This window comes from Artibeus jamaicensis, unplaced genomic scaffold (assembly GCF_021234435.1).
Source record: "Artibeus jamaicensis isolate MK-2021 breed Jamaican fruit bat unplaced genomic scaffold, CSHL_Jam_final contig_548, whole genome shotgun sequence".
Lineage (NCBI taxonomy): Eukaryota > Metazoa > Chordata > Mammalia > Chiroptera > Phyllostomidae > Artibeus > Artibeus jamaicensis.
In genome coordinates this window covers 1,668,959-1,690,219 of record NW_026521883.1, presented here as the reverse complement: position 1 = coordinate 1,690,219, position 21,261 = coordinate 1,668,959, and the positions used below count along the sequence as shown (strand labels likewise).

Genomic DNA, 21,261 nt, shown 5'->3' with positions numbered 1-21,261 from the left:
CAGTCAGAGTCTGTGGTCCCTCACATTTAAACACATCAGTGGAGGAATCGAGGCTTCTCCAGGCATGTATATATAGGCATTCAGTGCTCACGACAACCTTTGCCATAAGTCTGTGTTCTATTTATAATGTGAGCTAACGTGTTGGGTGGCCTCTGCCTTTGTACGTAGCTATTTGCACCAGTTTGTTACCATAGGTATAGGAGCAAATAACACATTAAAAAATATTTCTAGTTCTGATTCCAACAATCACCGAATCAGACAGGTGCTTGATGCAGATTTTCAACACACTGTGATATGAAGCTTGTGTTCTGGTACAGAAGACACCTTCGCATGATTAACTAATGCCTCATTAGAGTCAGTATTTGAAAAACTGATTCTCAGCAAATCTTAGATTTAATATGAGGCCTGACTTTCCTACACTAACCAACAAAGCCTTGAAGTTATTCAACTTTTTCCTACAATTCATTTGCATACACAGAAATTCTTTGAACTAGCCCTGATGAAGTTAAAGATACAAATTAAATGTAGGACTAGATCTTGAGTTTGTATTTCTACTGTGAATCGGGGACTTGGGCTTTATAGCAAAACACCATCCACTCTATTTGATGAATTGGATTGGTATTTTGAATAGTACGGTTTTATAAGCATAACAAGGAAGTGTCCAGTGTTATGTGTATGTTACAGTATAATAATAAAAAGAATATGTTAACACCAGGGGTGCACACAGACAATGTGCATTTCTCAAGTTTGAGAGCCACAAGTTGTGAGATCTATTCCTGGAATGCTCCCCCTCACGTAAGAAACGGTGGGGCAGGTCAAACCAATTAAGTGTTCCTAAAAACAGAGCTCGCCAAATACCAAGGCTGCAGAATAACAGCGCCAAAAGCCAGCCAGCAGTTTGGAGTGGAGCAGGGAGAGGAATGACCCCGGGGACACCAAGTTAAAAGCTCGTATTTCACTTCCCTGACGTAGCCTTTCCTTTCAAGCCGCGACCTCTATCGCAGCCATTGAGAACTACATCACACTACTCCCTGGGGCAGGCACTCTCCTCTGGCTTCTGGGCCAGATTGCAGCCAAATGCCCTGCCAGGCACTCCCACGGGGTAGTCAGACATTTGCCCTAGGAACTATAATACCATTTGACCTTATTTATGCTGAGGTAAACACACCACCTGTCACCTCTGAAAACGCGGCCTTTGAGTCAAGCACATCTGGAATCAGCCTATAAACATAGCCCTGAGATTAATGTTGAACAAGAAGTAAGGCTAAGGTATTCTGCCACTGATTTCCACTTACTGACAATTCCCACTCAGCATCAATATTCGGCTTCCACATGCGAACACCTGACTGAACACTTCCCCATCAGCAACACTACACTTGCATTGGCCAAAAACTGAGCTCCTGGACAACTTGAAACACATCTCAGCTTGGGGGGAATCCCAGGCATGTGTTTTCTCTTATCTAAGTGCCCTCTGTGGGCAGAATCAGAAGTGATGAAGCGAGTCTCAGATGTTGGGCTGCACAGTATGACCAGGCTCACTCACAGGACTGCCTGCCTTGGGCATATTTGGAGACTGTCCAATTTTTACCTCTTATCATTATGGTCACGGTAGGAATTGGGGCCATAAACTGAACTCCTAGAAACTCATAAATGCACGAGAAATGTTCAAAGGTACCATCTTCCCCAAGAAGGTTAAACCTCCAAGAAGCCAAAAAGAAAAAGACATGAAATGTCTTATCTTGAAGCTCACAGAAGTACACCTACGTTTAAGGAAAGGGTAAGTAATGTCATAAACAAACCCCTTTTCACAAAAAATGATCTTCCTGTTAACACATGGCAACGAACCCCACACGTCTTGAGTCTTAAATGCAAAGTATGATCACCGGTAACCCTGATTGTGTGACTCATCTGTTGCTCAGTAGCACTGAGTACCCAAGTGAGATGGCCTGTTAAAAACAGGACACACTGCTGTTCCCTAAATGAAATGCATTTCATTTCTCACCTAAGCATAATTTGGTGGGTTATTTAAATAGTGCCTCTTAGTCACAGCTCCTGTGGTCTGTGCCAGGATTTAGCAGCAAAATTCGATAGTATCACAAACATCCTGGCCCTCCTCATTTTACCCCTGAAACCAGTTTTTGTGACTGAAGCTGCTATCTCTGCAGCCTTATCAGCCTCTTCTCCCCTTCCGACTGTGGATCTGATCTCCTGCCGACATTCCTCTGTTGCTGTCTGGCTGAGGGCATTTCCCCTTGCAGCTTAACAAACAGGTTCTGCAACCTGTAGGCTTGGGTCTTGTTTGTTTCCAACACAAGCGCACCACTTGCTGGGAAGTTCCTAGTTGTTTCAGGGAGTTCAGCTTCCCATTTGTTGAGGTGAGCATCCCAAAGTTAACATGAGATCAGCTGAATCTCAAAAACAATTCTACCTCCCCAGAGACACTGGCTTTCAATGAGCCTTTTACTGTGTGCCTGTATATTTGACAAGAGTGAACAAAAACAAAAAGGAGTCCTCCAAGACTACTTCATGCCGTTTTTTATATTCCTGCCTTAACTTCAATCCATCCAAAGTAATACCAGTTGGTCTTACATTCAGTAGCTCTTACCAATGCACTTTTTTCACTCCCACTGTTAGAACTTCGCTCTCATCTCAATACCTGTAACTGAATATAAGACAGCCATCAGTCTTCCTATTGGCAGGTTTTTCTATTTCATTCTTTCCCTCTGGGCTTTACTCTTAGGCATGGAATTTAAATACGTGAACACCGATTCCTACACGTCACCCAAAGCCAGCTTTGCTTTATCATCTTCCTCCAAGAAGTAGAACACTACATTCCAGAACCAGAGTTGATGAAGGCATATCTAAGTCAAACTTTTCTTTGGCTGTCTTTCAAAAAGTTATTTGGCACAAGATATGCTCTTGAGCTAGGAAAAAAATAATAACACATGATAACCTCAGACAGCAGGTACTTGCTTTGCCCAGCTAACGTTACTGCACGACACGGTGACTCCGTGCGGAGTGCTGCGCTGTCTTCAATCCCCGGCCGGCAGCATGCCACCAAAGTGGCTACATTGAGAATAAATTAATTTCAATGGGACAAAGCCGTATTGAAAGGTTCTGTTATGTATAACTAGAAAGTTGGTACAATTCTCATACAAAACAAATAGAGGACAATTATGAAAAGTACAATGTATAACACTGTCTTCCGTAAAATAACAAGTGATGCCAGTTACTGGTCCTTAGCCTCACCAACTGATTTCTAATAGCAGCACCTGCTCTGAGAATCACGTTTTCCGTCATAATGAATGAACCATCCCAAGTCACACCATTCCTCCATTCCCCAGAACAATGACATTTGTAAGAGGGTAGCCGGCACGATTGAAATATGTATTTTTCTCTAAGCAGAGCTAACTAGAACCATTAACCACTAACACCATTAACACCAGATTACCTCGAGAAACCAGCTCAGTCAGCTCCTACCCTATTCCCATCAACAAGCAGAGGAAACCTACTTTTCTTTTAAAACCTGTTAAAAGAGGCACATAAGCAGGCCCAGATGCAGGCCAATGGGCAAAAATACAGTCTGGGCCCCATGGAGTGGGTCCGCAGACACACACTGCCTAATAAAAAGTGACAACATAACCCAAAGAACACATACTTCAAGAATTTTGTGAGCTGAAGTTTTTTAAGCTAACTGAAAGGCTGCCAGAGGCTGTTGCTGTAGAATTTATCTACTGGGAGTGTGGTATTAATGTTACCGTGGAGTCTAGGAGGGATGGATTCTGTTAACTACCCACTCAAGAACTCCCACCACCAGCAGATGTTAAGATAATGATCAGCACATCTTCTTTTCTAAGACACAAGCCCCACAAAGACCAGCAAAGGATTTCTCCCTATTTCCAATGTGTGCAAATAGTCTCACCAGAAAGGGGTCACCTGCATTCCTTGGCCGCTGTCTGAGTCCTCATGGTGAAGAGTAACCATGGTCTGAATCTACAGTGAAAGCTTGCTTCAAAGGAATCTCCTTACATAACAGTGACACTTCCTGTTATAGTTGTTTCTTGCCCCACCCCCCAGGTACTTGCAGCATCTTTTCTAAATCAGCCATCACCAGGAACTCACCCTCTCTCTGAAACAAAGCTCTTGGTTGCCTTCAGCCTAGGTTCCCCAACTGCAATGTCAAGTGATAGCAATTCTTCCCAACTCTCAGGAATAAAGAAAAGCTGCAAAAGGCCCTTTTTGTAACCAAGTAATTATTTCAATAATAAGGATTCTTCTTTTACTTTCATGTGTTTAACTCATGAAACTCAACGCACATAATGTATTTGAAATTAATACGTTCCCAAGATCTCTGGGGGACACAGCAATGCTGATCCATGACATGGGATGTTTATCCAGAAGAGAAGTAACTTACTTCGTGACATACAATAAGTCCATGGGGGGGAAAAAGTTAAAAACTCTCGACCATTCGCTTCTGTCCTACTTTCAAAATACAGAATACTCACTTAATTGAAGACAAGCATTTCCTCCGTGTCGGCCCTCTCCCTCTGAGTCTTCTTTAAGCGATATTGTAGGGAAACAAGTTACCGCAGATCTGTACGCAGATACATTCAGATCCCAACTCCAAAACTGAAAATTTGTCTAATAGCCAAAACTTAAATTCAGAATTTTTATTTTTTAAGAAAGACCTGCAAAATTCGTGTTGCCCTCCCCTTAAGAAATTCAGTACCCAACGCTTCCCTATAAATAGTTGTCAATAAACACAACTGCTGCAAATGTATTCAGTAAATGTTAAGGTCAAAGGCCTTTACTGTTTATTGCCTTGTAAACTCAAAGACAAGTGAATTTATTGCTTGAATGAGTTTCAGGGTATTGGCCTTCATAAAAGTTCTGAATCCCAGGTACAAAATGCTCCATCAACTCACACCAAAGCTATTCTGCACAGAACTTAAGAGACCGCCCACCACTGGATTCATAATTCAAACGTGTCTTGGGAAGTGTATTGTTCGCCATGTTGCGTAGATCCCCATGGATTAGTGCTGAACCGCGCCTGTCATTATTACAAGAACTTGCTTCAGCCAAACTATAAATTGCTGCTACTTCTAAAACAATATCACCTCCTTGCCTGCCAATGTAAACTCCAAAATGTAATAGAAAAGATGTCAAGAATAGAAGAATGTATAACTTCTCTGTAATCTTCACAAAAGGAGGATATCTATAAATTCCTTAATATAAAATTTCTCAAATCTAAAAGAAAAATTTATATTAAATCACATAGGAGTGTATGGACTATTTCAGATAATTAATTTTTTATATTATTCAAAACCTTAATTTTCTAAGCTTTCTACTTGTCATTTGATGAACTTATGAATGGATATGCCTAGCCCAGGTAGCAAAAAGGAGACATCATAAGGCCATTATTCAATGTTATTTTTAGAAATTCCTGTAAAAAAGTTATGAGAGTTAACACTTATATATTTCTATAAAGAAAGCCAGAATCTGGTCTCTGGGACTACTGGGCTTCATCACCTTGAGGAAGCACCAAAGCAATGTAATATGCAAAGGGCATGGTATTACTACCAGAAATACAGTAACCATCATGAAGTTTAAAAATCAAACATTGAACTTAAACCACTGAGCTAAAATTATCCCAGACTTCTGATACCCTTTCTGCCATGATGGCTATACCCTCCAAGGAATGTTGATGAAATCATATCCTACATAAACCTGAATTAAAATAACATTAAATATCTTCCCATTGTCAAAATGCAGTATATTTTTAAATGTCCCGCATGCATTGATCCCACTATAAAATGTAGTTTGGGGCTTAATGTTGGATTATATCATCTTTTGACATTACCTAGGGAAGAGCTGAATTCTCAATCTATTTTCTCCCATGGAAAGTACTAGATTATATCACTGTCGTCTTTGATAAATTCCCTCCACCCTAACAAACACAAAGCAATCTCCAATTTTCCCCAAAGCACAGTCTTAATCAGGAGTTTCTTCTCTACACAAGATCATAATAGTATAATGAGAAGGTACTAAGGTACGTTTTTGGGGTTTTTTTTTCAAAATAGCTCAATTTAAATTAAACATATTAGATGATTTACAAAGTGTCCTATGTAAAAAACAAATGCATTTTTAAGAAACATTGGTTAAATATCTGCCCTGCATTACTGAGATGAGTAAAACAAGAGCCCAGACCTCAAGGAACTGAGAGACCATCAGGGTGGGGTGTCTGGTATGTAAGCAGATGATCACAATGTCACATCGCAACAATAAAGGTCCTTCAAGTGCCTAGAGAGTCCAGAGGTGGGCGGGCAAAGCAGAAAGTGATAACTCTGCCTGTATATCCTTCTTGTTTTGTTTTAAGTACTTATACCTCATCCCACACACACAAAATAGCCATATAATGAATGGAAATTCAAATTATTTTCATGCTAAAAGACTCCCTATCTCAGACAAGATGAAAATAATATACGTGTCTACAAGACATGTTGGCTGACAAGTTCGGAGTCTATATGAGCTGAAATGGGTTATCTTTTAGAAGAAAATATCTTCTGGAAGGCAGTGTAAAAGTTCTACTCCTGTTACTCTTATAAAAGTTATATATATTGGGCATTTATTCCAGAGACATGAAAACTTACGTTCACACAAAGTCCGTGTACAAATCTTCCTGAACTCTTTATTCAATATAACCAAAAAATAGAAATAGCACAAGTGTCCTTCAACAAGTGAATGGCTAAACAAACTGTGGTTCATCCATATTTCTCAGCAATAAACAGGAATGAACTATTGATGCTCACACTTGGATGAATATCCAGGGAATGGGGCTGAGTGGGAAAGGCCATCATAAAAGGTTACATGGTGTATGACTCCATTTTTGTAAGGTTTTTGAAATCAGAAAATTTTATAAATGGAGGGCAAATTGGCGGTTGCCAGGGATGGGAGGGAGGAAGGGGCGATTGCAAAGGAGTGATGTGAGGATTCTCCTGGTGACGAGACCCTCAGTGTCTTGACTGTGGTGGCAGATACACAAACCTTGTGGTAGATACACAAGTGGTAAAACTGTACAGAACTAAATCCATGCGCACACAAGTGAACACACACATACATACACTCACAAATAAGTACAGGTAACACTAGGAAAACCTGCACAAGATTGGTGGATTGTATCTATGTCGCTTTCCTGGTTGTGATTTTACTCTAGGGTTTGGCAACATGTTGCCGTTGGGGCAAATGGGGCCAAGTGTACGTGGGATCTCTCTGTACTATTTCTCACCACTTCGTGTGAATCTGTAACTATCTCAATAAAAATTCTAACAGAAATTTTTTTAATTTTAAATTACAAGTTATGTTTTTGGTAGATTATTAAGTGATGCTGGCACAATGTGAGCAATTCACTACCATGTACGGCATTAACATAAAAAGAAGAGCACCAGCCAGCATCTGTGACCTCTCCTCGGAAACACGCCTTGCAGGATGCTGGATGGCACAAGGCAGGATGCCAGAAACCTGCCTCGTGGTGCTCACAGACTGTGTATGGTACAACTGGTAAATCTGAATCTCCTAAGAAGCTGCCGAGGGACTATTCCTCATTTAGGAATCTCACCAGAGGTCAGTGAGAAAGATGGCTTTGATTTTCAGTCCATTTTGATAGCCACTACAGTAGATAAAGAATCCTCATTAACAACTTTCCTGCTGGTACACTCTAGCTTTCAATTTTCAAAGCCACACTGAACCTAAGATGTTGCAGGACATATAGGCATCAGTTGAAATAAAGCCACCTGCATCTAGAAATAGGTTAATTATCTGATGTTGATTATCTGATTCTGAAGGAGATTAGAGGAATTCCGAGGCCTAAAACCCTGCTTCCTGCCTGTTCCCCGGAGGGGCTGAGCCCCAGGCCACATTCAGACCCAAGCAAAGGCCTCCTCCCTCATCCTCTCAGGCTCTTCAGGACCCAAGGCACTTTTGATAAAGACTGTCTTTATGATGGAGGCATCGATTATACCTGTGTCTTTCAGCACAGGTGAGAGTGCATTTCTGATAAGAGAATTCTGCTTTTGAAAAGTGATCCATAGGCTTTCAAGTAAAAAAACGTTTCTACAGAAACACTCTTTAGAATAAAGCGCCCTAAGAAGGAAAGGCTTTTAATGTGTAGAGTCCCTGATCCATCCTGAGTCCATGAAAAATCATGCTGTGCTGGCCATTTATTGACGTAACAAAATTAGTTATGTCCATCTATGAACCGAAGTAGGAAAGATGGGACAAAAAACATGCCTTGAATAAAAGCTCCTGTTCCGGCCTTATTGTCGTGGCCGACAAGGCGAAGGGCCTCTGTTCACACATAGTGCACGTGAGGGAGGGAGAAGCACAGTTTATAACCAGAAGGCTAGTACGTGGCTTTGGGAGCATGACTCACCCTGAACTTGTTTGCTAAACATCAAAATGGAAATCACGATTCCTCCTTCACCAAATTCAGCAGACTGTTACAAAAATCCACTGAAAAAATATATACAAAGATTTTACATTTTTAAAGTACTCTACACAGATAAGGGATTATTGTTAATAGCCTATTAAAAAGCCAACAGAGAATACTCCCTAACTCAAATTCTGACATGTGGTTCTAAGTCAAAATATTATCTGACTATTCGTTCATAAGAAGAAAAAATGCAAAAAAGATGATTTAATTATTGAACCAATTTTCTTTGAGAACTCAGAATTGACCTTGATAGAATTCTACCAGGTACAGTGGGTAAGGAAGGAAAATAATTCGAGGATAATCATAAAATAATTTGGTCATAAAAATCATAAAATAGTGAAAATAGTCAAAGCAAGATTTCTGCAAGGGTACCTTTATAACTCATTAATCAGCTTGTGTTTGTTTTATGGAAATCCTACCATTTGCTTTTTTTTTAAAAACTAAGTTATGCATTTGCAAGAGCTGATGGTCCTATTTCACACTTATGAAAAGTGGAGGCCAAAGGAAAGCGGTCAGGTCTCAGCGCTTTAATGCATACAGGCTGATTTCCCGTAATCAACACCAGCACACCTCAGGCAAGAAAATGCCCAACCTGGATGGCACGTAGATGGCCAGCCAGGAGCTTTGCCAGGTTCAGAGAAGAGGCAGAAATGAAAACACTTCAGGCTTATTTGAATTCCTTGCAAATTCAGCCAAATCTTTAGGTCCACCCAGCGGCTTAGCTGAACACAGTGACTAGGCAACACTGCCTTCCAGTGGCAACAATATGTTTTAAGATTAAAAAAACCATAGAGTGTATGTGGTATTTCAACTAGGTGGTGTCCGTTTGCCCTTAGGCTCAAGGAAGCACGAAAAGATTATTTTCAAAGCTACAGTGTAGGCACTAATTAAAATTCCACTATTAGCAATACTCTTTCATGGTACTTGTTGAAAAAATTCAGAGCACCTACCTCCCTTTTGCAGATGGGTTTTCACTCAGAGCAATTACGCTATTCAGATAACATCACAGAGTAACGCAGAACTGACTTGAGTGCAGTAATCCTGTATCTCATCATCAAAAAGATATAGAAAATTCAAAGTGGTGCTTTGCCAGGTGACTGTTCTTTGCAAAGATCGTTCTTATGGACTTATGAAAATTTCCATTTTTCCCTGATTAAAACAAGTCCACCATTCCTGTTTCCCCTAAGTTCCCCCAAAATACCTAACACAATATTAAGGATGTCCTGGATACTTGAGAAATAATTATCGTGTTGCACTGAAGTCTGTGCTAACCAGGAAATGTCATTCTCACTGCCCAAAGGTATCTTCCCTAGTTACTCTCCACTCCGAATTCTCCATGCCTGCTGGCCTGTCTGAACCTCTCAGTGAGTTGATGGGATTTATCCTCATTATTTTTATCTATGGCTTTGTTGCCATCTTCCCAGCCTGTCTCATGGCTTCTGTCTTTTAAAATCCACATGTCTTGTCCATTCTTTCTAAGCTGCTGTGCCACATAAATATCTTCAAAATTTGTTTCCAAGGAGTCCAGGTAGGTTATACCAAATGGAACCAGGGCATCGTCCAAAAGGCCTGCCTGGTTGGGGGTTGTTAGAAGAGTAGTGATGGATGCCAACATTGTAAAGGTCTCAGAAACCAGAAGATATCAAAGCACTTCTTGAAAGTCTTCTCTCTGATCATCCCAACATCTTTAAGAGAGAATTGGGCAGACTAATGTCATATTAATCTTGGAGGGGACAACCAAGACATGCAGAAGTTTGAGAAATGTCTCCTAATTGGTGACTGGTCATGCAATAATAAATCTGTGGCATACTATGCAACCATTAAGATGGCAATTTAGATAAATATTTATTGGGATAGAAAGGTAGCACCAATATACCATTGAGGAGAGAAACTACCAGATTTAATGCACAATGTGATGTTTCAGTAAGTGTGTGTGCATGTGTGTGTGTGTGTGTGTGTACAGAGGCACCACCAACCTAAAGCTACCCCAGACGCACAGACAAATACCCATGAGCCCTCCTCCTACCTCACTGATCCCAAATAAACAAAAAAATCTAAGTAAAATCAGTCCTTGAGGATTTTTTAAGGCTTTTAGACAAACTCTCTAGAAGTGTCCTGGCAAAGGTTTAACAACTGGTTCTCTAGGGGAAAAGGCCTGATTTGTGGCATTTTCCCATTTTCTTAGTGTAAATACTGTCAACACGATCAGGTTAAACTACCAACTTGATGTTCCTGAAGGTGGTGATGGGAAGAGACGCAACAGGCCCGACTGCTCCTGCAAACCCATGCGAGCCGGCCTCCACCGCCACTCCCTGGCTCCTGCTTGCAAACATATTGTAACGTACATTCTTATATGGAGTATGTGATAAAATGCAGCCTCTTGGTGTTTATTTATTTTGTGTTGTTGACCTATATTTCTACCCTTTCAACCAAAACCATGTTTCCTGTGTTGATTTTTACTTATTTAAATTTAAAAAGAAGTTATTTTTATTTTTATTTCCTTGGTGTGGAGAAGAGCTTTGTAACCATTACACAAACTCTAGAAACCATATATAAATTTGATAAATTTAACTACATAAAAATAAAAAAATTGCGTGGCAATAAAAAAGCTTTCATAAGCAAAATTGAAATATAAATGACAAACTGGAAAAATGGGCAATTTGTTTCTCAGAAATGTCATCTACTGTAACATATAATCATTTCTTAACTGACAGCCTGATAGAAAAATAAGCAATGGGTTCAACTGACAGTTTAAAAAGAAAAGAAAAAAAAAAGATGGCTCTTAGCTCCCACTCACCCACCCATGTCAGAGAAATGCAACTTAACATTCAACACAGAGGTACCATTTATTAACCTATCAGGTTAGTCAAGTTTCAAAAAATGTGAATGCACATTCTGTGAGGCCCTGGTGGGGTTAAAATTAGTGCAAATTCTATGAGATGATATTCTGAATAATCACCCCACAGACGTGCCCACATGCTAATTCAGAACCTGTGAATATGTTACCTTCATGGCAAAAGGGACTTTATAGACATGGTTAAAGTTATGGATGTTGAAATAGGAAGATGATTCTGAATTATCTGAGTGGGTTCAATATAATCACAAGAGCCTCATAAAAGGGAGGCAAGAGTGTGAGTGTCAGAGAAGATACAACAATGGCAGCAGAGAGAGATTTCAAGATGCTGCCCTTCTGGCCTTGAAGGCAGAGGAAGAACCCACAAGCCAAGGAAAGCAGACGGCCCCTAGAAGCTGGAACGGCAAGGAAGTGGATGCTGCGGTAGAACCTCTACAAGGAATGCAGGCCTGCCAGTGTCTTGATTTTAAGACTTTTGACCTCCAACACTGTAAGATATAATTTTGTGTTATTTTAAGTAAGTAAGTATGTGGTAATTTGTTACAGCAGCAATAAGAATCTAACAGAAAGAGCAATTTGGCAAACTGTAAATGCATATACTCTTGGGTCCAACGACTCCATACATGAAGTTTATCCAAAGTTATTTCACACACATGAAAAAAACAAAGCATGTTCCAAGTTGTTGTTTGTAACTGCACTCAATTAAAACCCATGTAAATGTACATCAAAAGGAGGTGGGTTAAATAATGATCCACACAATGTAATGTTATACAACCATAATAAACAAATAAGAAAGTTCCTTATGTCATGATATGACAAGATTGTCAAGGTACAGTAATATCAAAAACAGAAGATGCTTTTAGAATAAGTACAGTGGGTATTGTATGCTAACAATTACATGAAATGGAGAGGAGGGAAAATGCATACAGTGCTCATTTACAAATGTGTGATGTGCATCAGTATCTCCGAAAGATTAAATAAGAAACTAATAATATTTGTTGCCTGTGCGGAAGGAAACTAGATGGCTAGACCCTAGTAGGGGAAGACTTTTCATCAAATACCTTTTATGTCTTATGGAAATCAGTGTATGTAATAAGACTAGATCGTCTATTCAGACATTTAAATAAAAACCAAACACACTATAAATTAAACACAAAGGAAACTGTGTAGCTCAACTGGGGTCAACCACCAAGCCAGTGAAGATGCCCTCACCCAAAGTGGGTCTCTGCAAACCCCTCACTGTTTTTGAGGCAGGTGGTACCGTGAGCTCCAGTCATCCTAGAACCATGGCCATGGATTCACCACCTTCTCTGTGGCCTAGGAGCAGGAAGAGGGAGTGATTTCACAGTCAGGTGGGTTTTGAATAGAGGTGTGCGCTCCACTGGAACAGAGCTGACCTGACAATGTCTCCAAATGCTTTAGGGGTGTCCAAGCTTCAGCATCTCTGGGCCACACTGGAAAAAGAATTTTCCTGGCCCAAACACTAACGAAAACTGGTAAGATAAAAAAAGATTTTAAGTAAATTTATGATTTTGTGTTGGGCCAGACGCAGCTCAAGGGCCATGGGTTGGACACCCTTGCTAATAAGTCACGGGCAGGACTCTTCAGGAGTCCTGGCGGAAACCTTGCCCCATCTCAGACACTCTGTGAGTGGGGATGCCAGACTCAGTAAATAAAGCTAGAGGATTTGAAAACAGTTCAGATTTGAATTTCAGATAAATAGTAAATAATTAAAAACTAAGAAGTTTTTTTTTTTTCATGTAGCCATTTTCAGACACCTTAATGACTTTAATGTCTTTAAGGCTTGTAACATGGCTTTACTATTGCCAGCTCTCTGAATTTCTGCAGAAACACTAAGAAGTTTTTTTTAATACAGGAAATGCTTTTCAATTTTTAGTTATTTGTTGTTCATCTGAAACTCAAAATGAACGAGGTGTCCTGTATTTTATTTGACAACATGGCAGCCGTGGGCCAGCAGGTGAGGACAGACGGGCCCATGCAGACCTGCGCGTAGTCTCCGCTCACAACCGCCTTCGCTTTCATGACACCAGACACACCCTTCCAACAGGAATGACTAGAAAGCTGAACAGGTTTGCATGATAAGGCATGACTTTGCCCGGGCAGTGTCACCGGCCGAAGCCAAAAGTACATGGCTCCAAGGTAGACTCAGTCTCTCAGCTCCCTTCTGACTCTGGGCTTTCTCCTGACGGCAATGTGTGGAATGCTTCAGAAGAATTTGGAGTGGGGGTGGGGAGTGTAGGGCAGCCCAGAGAAATGTGCTCTCAGCACAGGTAATAAACGTATTCCTTTCCCTAAATACCGTTAAAGATGTTTTTTTATTTTAAAAAATCTGAAAAAAAAAAACCCTTTAAGCTGACCTCCTGCCAAAGTACACATCAATTATACAGCTTCAGTCAGGCGGATGCTCGAGGAGAGGGGGATAATGTTACACCCAGCTGGGCACTTTGTAGTTAGCACAAATGTAATATAAAGCACAGCAGAGTTCGTCAAGTGTCTGTCTGGATTTTCAGTTTTCATTAGCGCTATAATTAAAACCACATTTTCAGCTCTATTACCTGTAACAAGAAAGGAATGAGAAATGAGGTTGTCAAGGTCAGGCTTTTCCAGATATTTACACTGAGGATCTGCAGGCTACGAGTTGTTGAATTCGGTGTAAACCAGAGGGACGGCTAAATGTCACGCGAGGACCCATCCTGTGTGGCTTGAAAGCCACTCTTATGAGGTCACTTCCTCCTTTGAATGGCCACTGGGCTATGGGTGTCTACAGCACACAAGGACCAGAGAGACAGGCCACTGGGTGAATCCACTCTCGGTCCCAGGAGAGGTTTCTGTCCCACTGAGACCAAACCGACCACACACCCTAAACCAGCCCTGAGGGCTGCCCTCAGACACACTTGTTGAGGACCAGAGTCCTAACAATCTAAAGGCTATGTTCTTCCTACCTTGACTATAAGTGTGCAAGAGCTGGCTGGATGGGAACATAGGGGTTAAACCTCTCCTGTGGCACTCCTCCACCTTCACACACTCTTCACAGAGGCCTCGCTGTGGGCAGCAAATGCTGTCAGCTTGGCCTTTGAGACAGATCCAGGACCTGGCCACTTCTCACCACCGCCTGGGCCATGGCCCTACCATTTCTCCCCTGAATTCTGGCACGAGCCTCCCTGCGTCTGCCTCACAGTCCCTGCTCTGATTTGAACACTTGTGTCCTCCCAAAATTTGTAGGTTGAAATACTAACCCCCAATGTGACAGTATTAGGAGGCAGGGCCTTTGGAAGGTGATCAGGTCATGAGGGTGGAGCCCCATGAGTGGGATTAGTGACCTTATAAAGGAGGCCCCAGACAGCTGCCTCACCGCTCCCGCCACATGAGGACACAATGAGAAGATGCCTGTATGTGAACCAGAAAGATGATCCTCTCCAGACACCGAATTTCCTGGCACCTTGATCTCGGATTTCCCAGACTTCGGAACTGTGAGAAATAAATTTGTGTTGTTTATCAGCCACCCATTCTGTGGTGTTTTGTCATAGCAACCAAATGGACTAAGACACTCCCTGCACCACACACAGACAGCCCACAGCCTGTTCGCAACAGAGCAGCCAGATCATGTCACCGGTTCGCTAGACGGAGCCCTCCAGTGCTGTCCAGCTACTCAGATTAGTCAGAGTGGCAGCTGCTGCTCTCGTGGCGGCCCTCACTAGACAGCCCACTCCCTCTAGCCTCCTGTGACTTCTTGAACTGCATCTCCCACTATTCTGCAGACTATCACTCCATTCCAGGCACAGGCCTTCCCCAGGGCCTTTGCACTTCCTGTTCCCCCTGACCAGAGTTCTCTTTCCCCTGTTGTCTGTAAGACTTGCTCTTACTCAAAAGGCACCTCTTTGTCCAGTGAGGACTTTCCTGACCACTGAACTGCATAGCATGCACCTCCAGCACCCACCCCCCCTGCCAACCATGGCATTTCCTAGTTCCCTGCTTGCTTTTATTTTTCTCCGTGGATCATACATCACCTGGCCTATGCCATTTTGTTTGTTTGTTTGTTTGTTTGTTTGTTAAATGTCTATCTCTCTTTATTCCCCAGAAAGTGAATTTCTTAAGAACAGCAATTCTGTCTGTGTTTGTTCACTGCTATATCTCTAATACTTAGAAAGAGCCTGGCACATAACAGACTTTTAACAAATGTTTGGTGAATGAATGAATGCAGCCCAGAGGTGACTCAAGCCAGCACCAAGTGGGTCCCCTTCGGGAGAGTGATCGCCAGGTCCCTGTGGCCCACCCAGCCTAGAGTCCCAGGAAGTACAGGAACCATCTGCTTGTGGACCCCCAACCCAAAGATGGGTCTCAGACTAATGTCTGCTCTCTGGCAAACCTGAGAGTAGCTGAGGCACCTTCTCACCCACCAGGCCTGCTCTTGGAAAGTCAATTGGTAGTACCTTATGGTAGGTGGGAGCTGACCCCCCTCACTGTGTGGGAAGTAGAAAGTTCTCCAACAATACTGTCCCCCTTTCATTCCAGCCCAAGTTCTGTGCAGGTTTAACCCAAGCACCAAGTATTTGGCTCCAATGATTAGTTGTACGTGCAACTTGGCTTGGCCAAGGTGTTCAGAATTGTGGTCAAATATTATTCTGGATATTTCTGAGGGTATTTCTGAATGAGATCAACATTTACATTGGTGGACTGTGAGTAAAGTAGATTGCCCTCCTTCATGTGGCTTGATCTCATCCAATCTGCTGAAGACCTGAATGGAACAAAAGGTTGGCCTGGCCTGAGCAACAGAGAATTTTGCAGCAGATAGCCTTCAAACTTGAACTGTAGCATTAGATCTTGCCTGGGTCTCCAGCCTGCAAGCCTATCCTGCAGATTATGGATTTATCAGGCTTCCGTAATTGTAAGTCAATTCCTTAAAATGAATCTCTTTCTATAGAGATAGACATAGACATGGGCATAAACTTACACATAGACAGATATAGATACAGATAAAGATATAGACTCACAGATACAGATAGATATCTCCTATTGGTCCCATTTTTCTGGAGAACAATGACTAGTGCACCACTTAAGCCACTCAGAGGCAGTTCTCTCAGAGATCAAGCCTCCTGCAGGAAATAACCCTGTTCCAAGTGCTACACTGTGGAAGCCTGAGCCTCTGTCACTGATAGGAATTCTTCCCTGCATCCAAGCACGAATGCTTATGCAGCCCCTGCGCATTCCAGAAGTCTCTAGCTGGCCCCCTCCCTAGTCCAAAGGCAGTGGAGATTTCCATATTACAAAAATGAATCGTGTGCTGCCCTGGCTGGTATAGCTCAGTGGATTGAGTGCGGGCCTGTGAACCACACAATCGCGGTTCGATTCCCACTCAGGGCACATACCGGGGTTGCAGGCCGGTTCCCTGAAGGCCAGTTCCCAGCAGGGGATGCACGAAAGGCAACCATACATTGATGCTTCTCTCCCTCTCTCCTTCCCTTCCCCTGTAAAGATAAATAAATAAAATCTTTCAAAAAATTGAATCGTGTGCTGCTGTGCTAAAAATTGCAGGGAGTATTTATTTTATTTATGTCATTTTTGGGAACAATCCTAATGGATATGCTAATGTCAACTCACATATTACATGCAAACATTACAGCGGCCCATGGAGCAACCATGTGGCTGGAACCAGAGACGCTAAACAGAAAGTAGAATGGTTAAGAAAGTGAGCCTGAGGATTCCAGTCCTTCCTTTGCCACAAAGTAGCTGAATAAAACGTGCCATTCCCTGAGCCTCAGTGCTCTCATCTCCAAAGTAGGATAATATTAGTATCTACCTCACAAGGTTGTAGTAAGACCATTGGAATAGGTGAAAAAAATGTAAGTAGCACACACATCTCCATGCCAGGCACATGACCCATGTTCTGTGAGTGCTACCATTATTATTGCTACAGCATGATCCCAGCCCTAAAGAGTCTTCTAGAAGCCCAATGCAACACTTTGTTGAGTGAGATCAAATCAGTGTGACTCTGTGGGTTGCTAGTGAAGAACAGAAAAAACATTGGGAAGACCTAGAGCCCCAAAGAGCTGTAGCTGGAAATGTAATGAATGAGAAGCTGTTGCACTGAAACACAGAAGCTTAGATGCATTCTTAGAGGTCATCCTGCCCATCACAGAGGAGTCTCTTCCACAACAGCCCCAGATGGAGTCACACCACCACATCGATCTACCACAGTAACAGTAAGAGGCTGAGCTCACTCCATGCCGGGCAGACTGAACTGGGAAGAAACCCTACAAGTTATTCACAGAGAATAAGTGATAAAAAAGTGAACAAACAAAAGCACATGTGTCAGGAAGGAAAACAGGGTACTTTAACGGTTCAAAAGAGGTGGGTGTGAAATGTCCGGAATAGGCAAGTCCATAGAGACAGAGGGTAGATTGGAGGATGCCAAGGACTAGGAGGAACAGCGGGTGGGGGTGACTTCTTAATGCTATGGGGTTTCTTTGGGGGGAGGGAAAGGAAATGTTCTGAAGTTAGGTAGTGATGATAATTGTAAAATCTTGTGACTATGCAAAAACTACTGAATTGTCCAATTTGAAGTGGTGGGTTCCATGCCATGTAAAATATTCTTATGTGAATCACATGAGAATAAGTACATGTCATTTAAATTTTCTAATTTTAAAGAAAAGCTGGGTGGAAGGGTCTGTTTTAGCTACAATAGAAAAAGGGAAAGCTGCTTTAAGGAATCTGCACGAAGCAAAGGACAGAGAAATGGGAAAGGGCACCATGGACAGGCACATGGACAGGCGCACTGAGCGGATGGAAGAGCAAATGCAGCGGGAGTTGAGTGTGGACCTGGGGACGGGCTCTGCCTGGTAGATGACCTACCCTGGGCTAGGCTGGATGGGGGTGGGGGGAAGGAGGTGAGAGGGAGAGAGAGAGAGACAAGGTTTATGGGTCAGGGGAGGTTAACATCCTACATGGTCTTGGTAAGCACAGTGAGAAAGGGGGTGAGCAGTCAAATGAGATAAAAAAAAAAAAAAAAAAAAACCACTGAAGGCTTTCATGCCAAGGGGTGCCCTGCTCCCAGTGCCATTTTTGAGAAATCACTTACAGCTTCCTGCACACAAAGCATCAGTTACTGAGTGACAGGACCGCCACAAGGCATAAAACATTACAGAGGTTAATTCTCACTGGGTGGGGCTTGTGCATTTTTAACAAAACCCGGATACTCTGGTTTCTCATCAGATCGTATAGAGGGATCTTTCTTTCACCTTTTACCCTCTATTAAAAACGGAACGAAAGGACACAAATTTGAAGACGTTTATTCGTAAGAAAAACGTTATAAAAGGTAATATGAAATCAGTACAGATTTATTATCTATTTCACAATGCACCTTATCTCCTTTCCCATAAAATATCTAGCAATAAAAGGATACTTGCCCTCCACCACCGGCTTCTTTTTCCGGTAACAATGGCAATGCTATTACTAGGATGCGAGCGCCCTCTACAGTTATGAGCCTAGAATGCTCCCTACTCGAATGAAGCCTGGGGGGAATAATGTCTACTTTTATTAATGGTGTGACTGAAAAATTACCATCTCCCAAGCCCATGCCGCCCAGCGATAAGTTAGCTCCTCCAACACATTCCTGAAGACCAGAGAAAACATATAAAAAGAAAGTAAAATCAGCAGCTTTCTTGGACAAGTGTAATGTAAACAACAGAGATTCATTCATCTGTCTGCCTTTTTGGGTAGTGTGCTCCCTCCAAAGACCAAAAAAGAAAGAGCGAGAGACAGTCTGTGTCTGTACCTGCGTGCACGCGCAAACGTGCATGTCCTCAAGACTAACTTTATTAAGTTATGTAGTAGAGTTATGCTCTATTTCATTATGTAATTGCAAGGACAGAACATGTGCTTGACAATCCTCTCGCGTTCATCAAAATACTTGCTCTCCAGGTAATGAAAAGTACTTGCCATAAAATAATAAAGCAACAAGGTAAGGAGCTGGCTTCCTCTCGCCTGTGACAGTGGCAGGAAGCCACGGGAAACCACTTTTGAACAAGGGTATGGCCATGTGTGAAAACACAGCGGATGTATGGGAGGGTGACCTTGAGTGAAAAAGAGAGATGAATGGAAGCATAAAAATCTGGTATGAGGTGGTAAAAACTAAAAATATCCAAGGAAAGGCATCAAAAGAGAATATCTAGAGAGAAGCATCTATGCCACAGCTGGAGACAGGATAAGGAAAGGCAATTTGTCCACAAAATTGATGCTGTTCAACCAGAGCTGAGCAGCCTAGAAAATGGGAAACCATAATTTGTGAAATGTTCTTATGTGTATGTCCTCCCTCCCTTGTCCACTGCTCGCTCCCAGTATTCTTAGGCAAAGTTTCTCTGGGAAGGAGAGACAAAGGGGAAATGTGCTTGGCATCAAATACAGCATTGGGGTTCAGAGCCCATCTGGCTGTAAAACTTGCAGACCACCTTAAGCACCAAGAACGGAGGGTGTCCCTGAGAGTCACAGGAAGTGGGGGGAGGTGGTAGAAAAACAGATTCCATCCTGCTTTCCACTGCGTAACATGGCCATTAAAAAATGAAGTCTGTTCACTAGACAAAATATGGTCAAACATTCCTGCGCGCTCCATCCTTTAAATGGATTTAAATATTGGCCTGTCTTCTCCGTGTTTGTGTTGGTTCCCTTGGCCCACATTGGAGTCCATGGGCTCTTTCACTCACTCATCATCTCCCCTCCTGCTGCTTGGGCGGGGAATGAAGTAATAATTCAGCAAGCTGCTCCGGGCTCCCCATCAGCCGGACTGCGCAGCGCCTGCTTGCACAGCTCAGGCACTGCAGCGGCGGGGAACTCCACCGCCCAGCCAGCTGCAGGAGGGACCATGCTCACGTTGGCTCTCCCGCCTAAATGAAAGCAATTTGGGAAGCAAAGTGAGGAAAGCACTAAAAAAGCACGTTAATGTCTCCTCACTGGTTCTCACATTTTCTTCTGAAACTGTTTGCAGTCACCACTTCGATTGCAGAGTAGTGAGGGGTTCAGAGCAGCTGAAAAGAAAAAATGCAATTACATCTCAGTGAAGCTGGGTGGGGGGGGGGAGAGAAAAGTGACTATCATGGAGAGGCTGGTTAATAGATTGCTTAAAAATAATGACTGATTCTTGCTTCCCCGAGAGTCACCTGCTGTGGACTTTGGCATGCTTGTTTTGTGTCCTCGCTTTGCTTCTGTCTGAGCTCGAAGGGCCTGCTGGAGTTCCACGGTGTGGTTTATTACCTGGCTCATCCTTCTCCCTCAAGGACAGAGGAGGTAGGAGGTGTTTGCACCCAGAGCTCTCCAGAAAAGAAGGTTTCCAAATGCTTCACTATAATGATTTAGTCACCAATGAATTTTAACATGTTAAAAAAAATGGCTCTTTGGAAAAAAAGTTATTTTCCCCTCTATTGAAACAGAAAGGAGCTGTAGGATGTACTATCCAGATCAGTGAAATACCATCTTAACAAATAAGGGTCTAAACAAGACAATGGGGGGCCTCAGGCTTAGTGATTTCCTGGAGAAGAATTGATAACAGAGAAAATTATTTTCCCCCCAATGTAATGTAAATTTTTAAAAAGGACTTTAGGTACAAGGTACACACCCCTATGTTTATTGCAGCATTATTTACAATAGCCAAGATATGCAAGCAACCCAAGTGCCCATCAATAGACAAGTGGATAAAAAAGCTGTGGTACACATGTACAATGAAATATTACTCGGCCATAAAAAAGAATGAAATTTTCCCACTTGCAACAGCATGGATGGACCTAGAGGGTATTATGCTAAGTGAAATAAGTCAGACAGAGAAAGACAAGTACCATATGATTTCACATATGTGTGAAATCTAAAGAGCAAAATATATGAACAAACAAAATAGAAACAGACTCATTAATAC

General features: G+C 42.3%; 1 non-coding gene across 1 annotated transcript; it reads right to left on the bottom strand.

Moving 5' to 3' along the window:
- Positions 1 to 13,098: 13,098 nt before the first annotated feature.
- On the bottom strand, positions 13,099 to 13,222 carry LOC119057156 (small nucleolar RNA SNORA33). The gene has a single exon (XR_005084021.2). It is a non-coding gene; the product is annotated as a small nucleolar RNA SNORA33 (small nucleolar RNA).
- Positions 13,223 to 21,261: the final 8,039 nt, after the last annotated feature.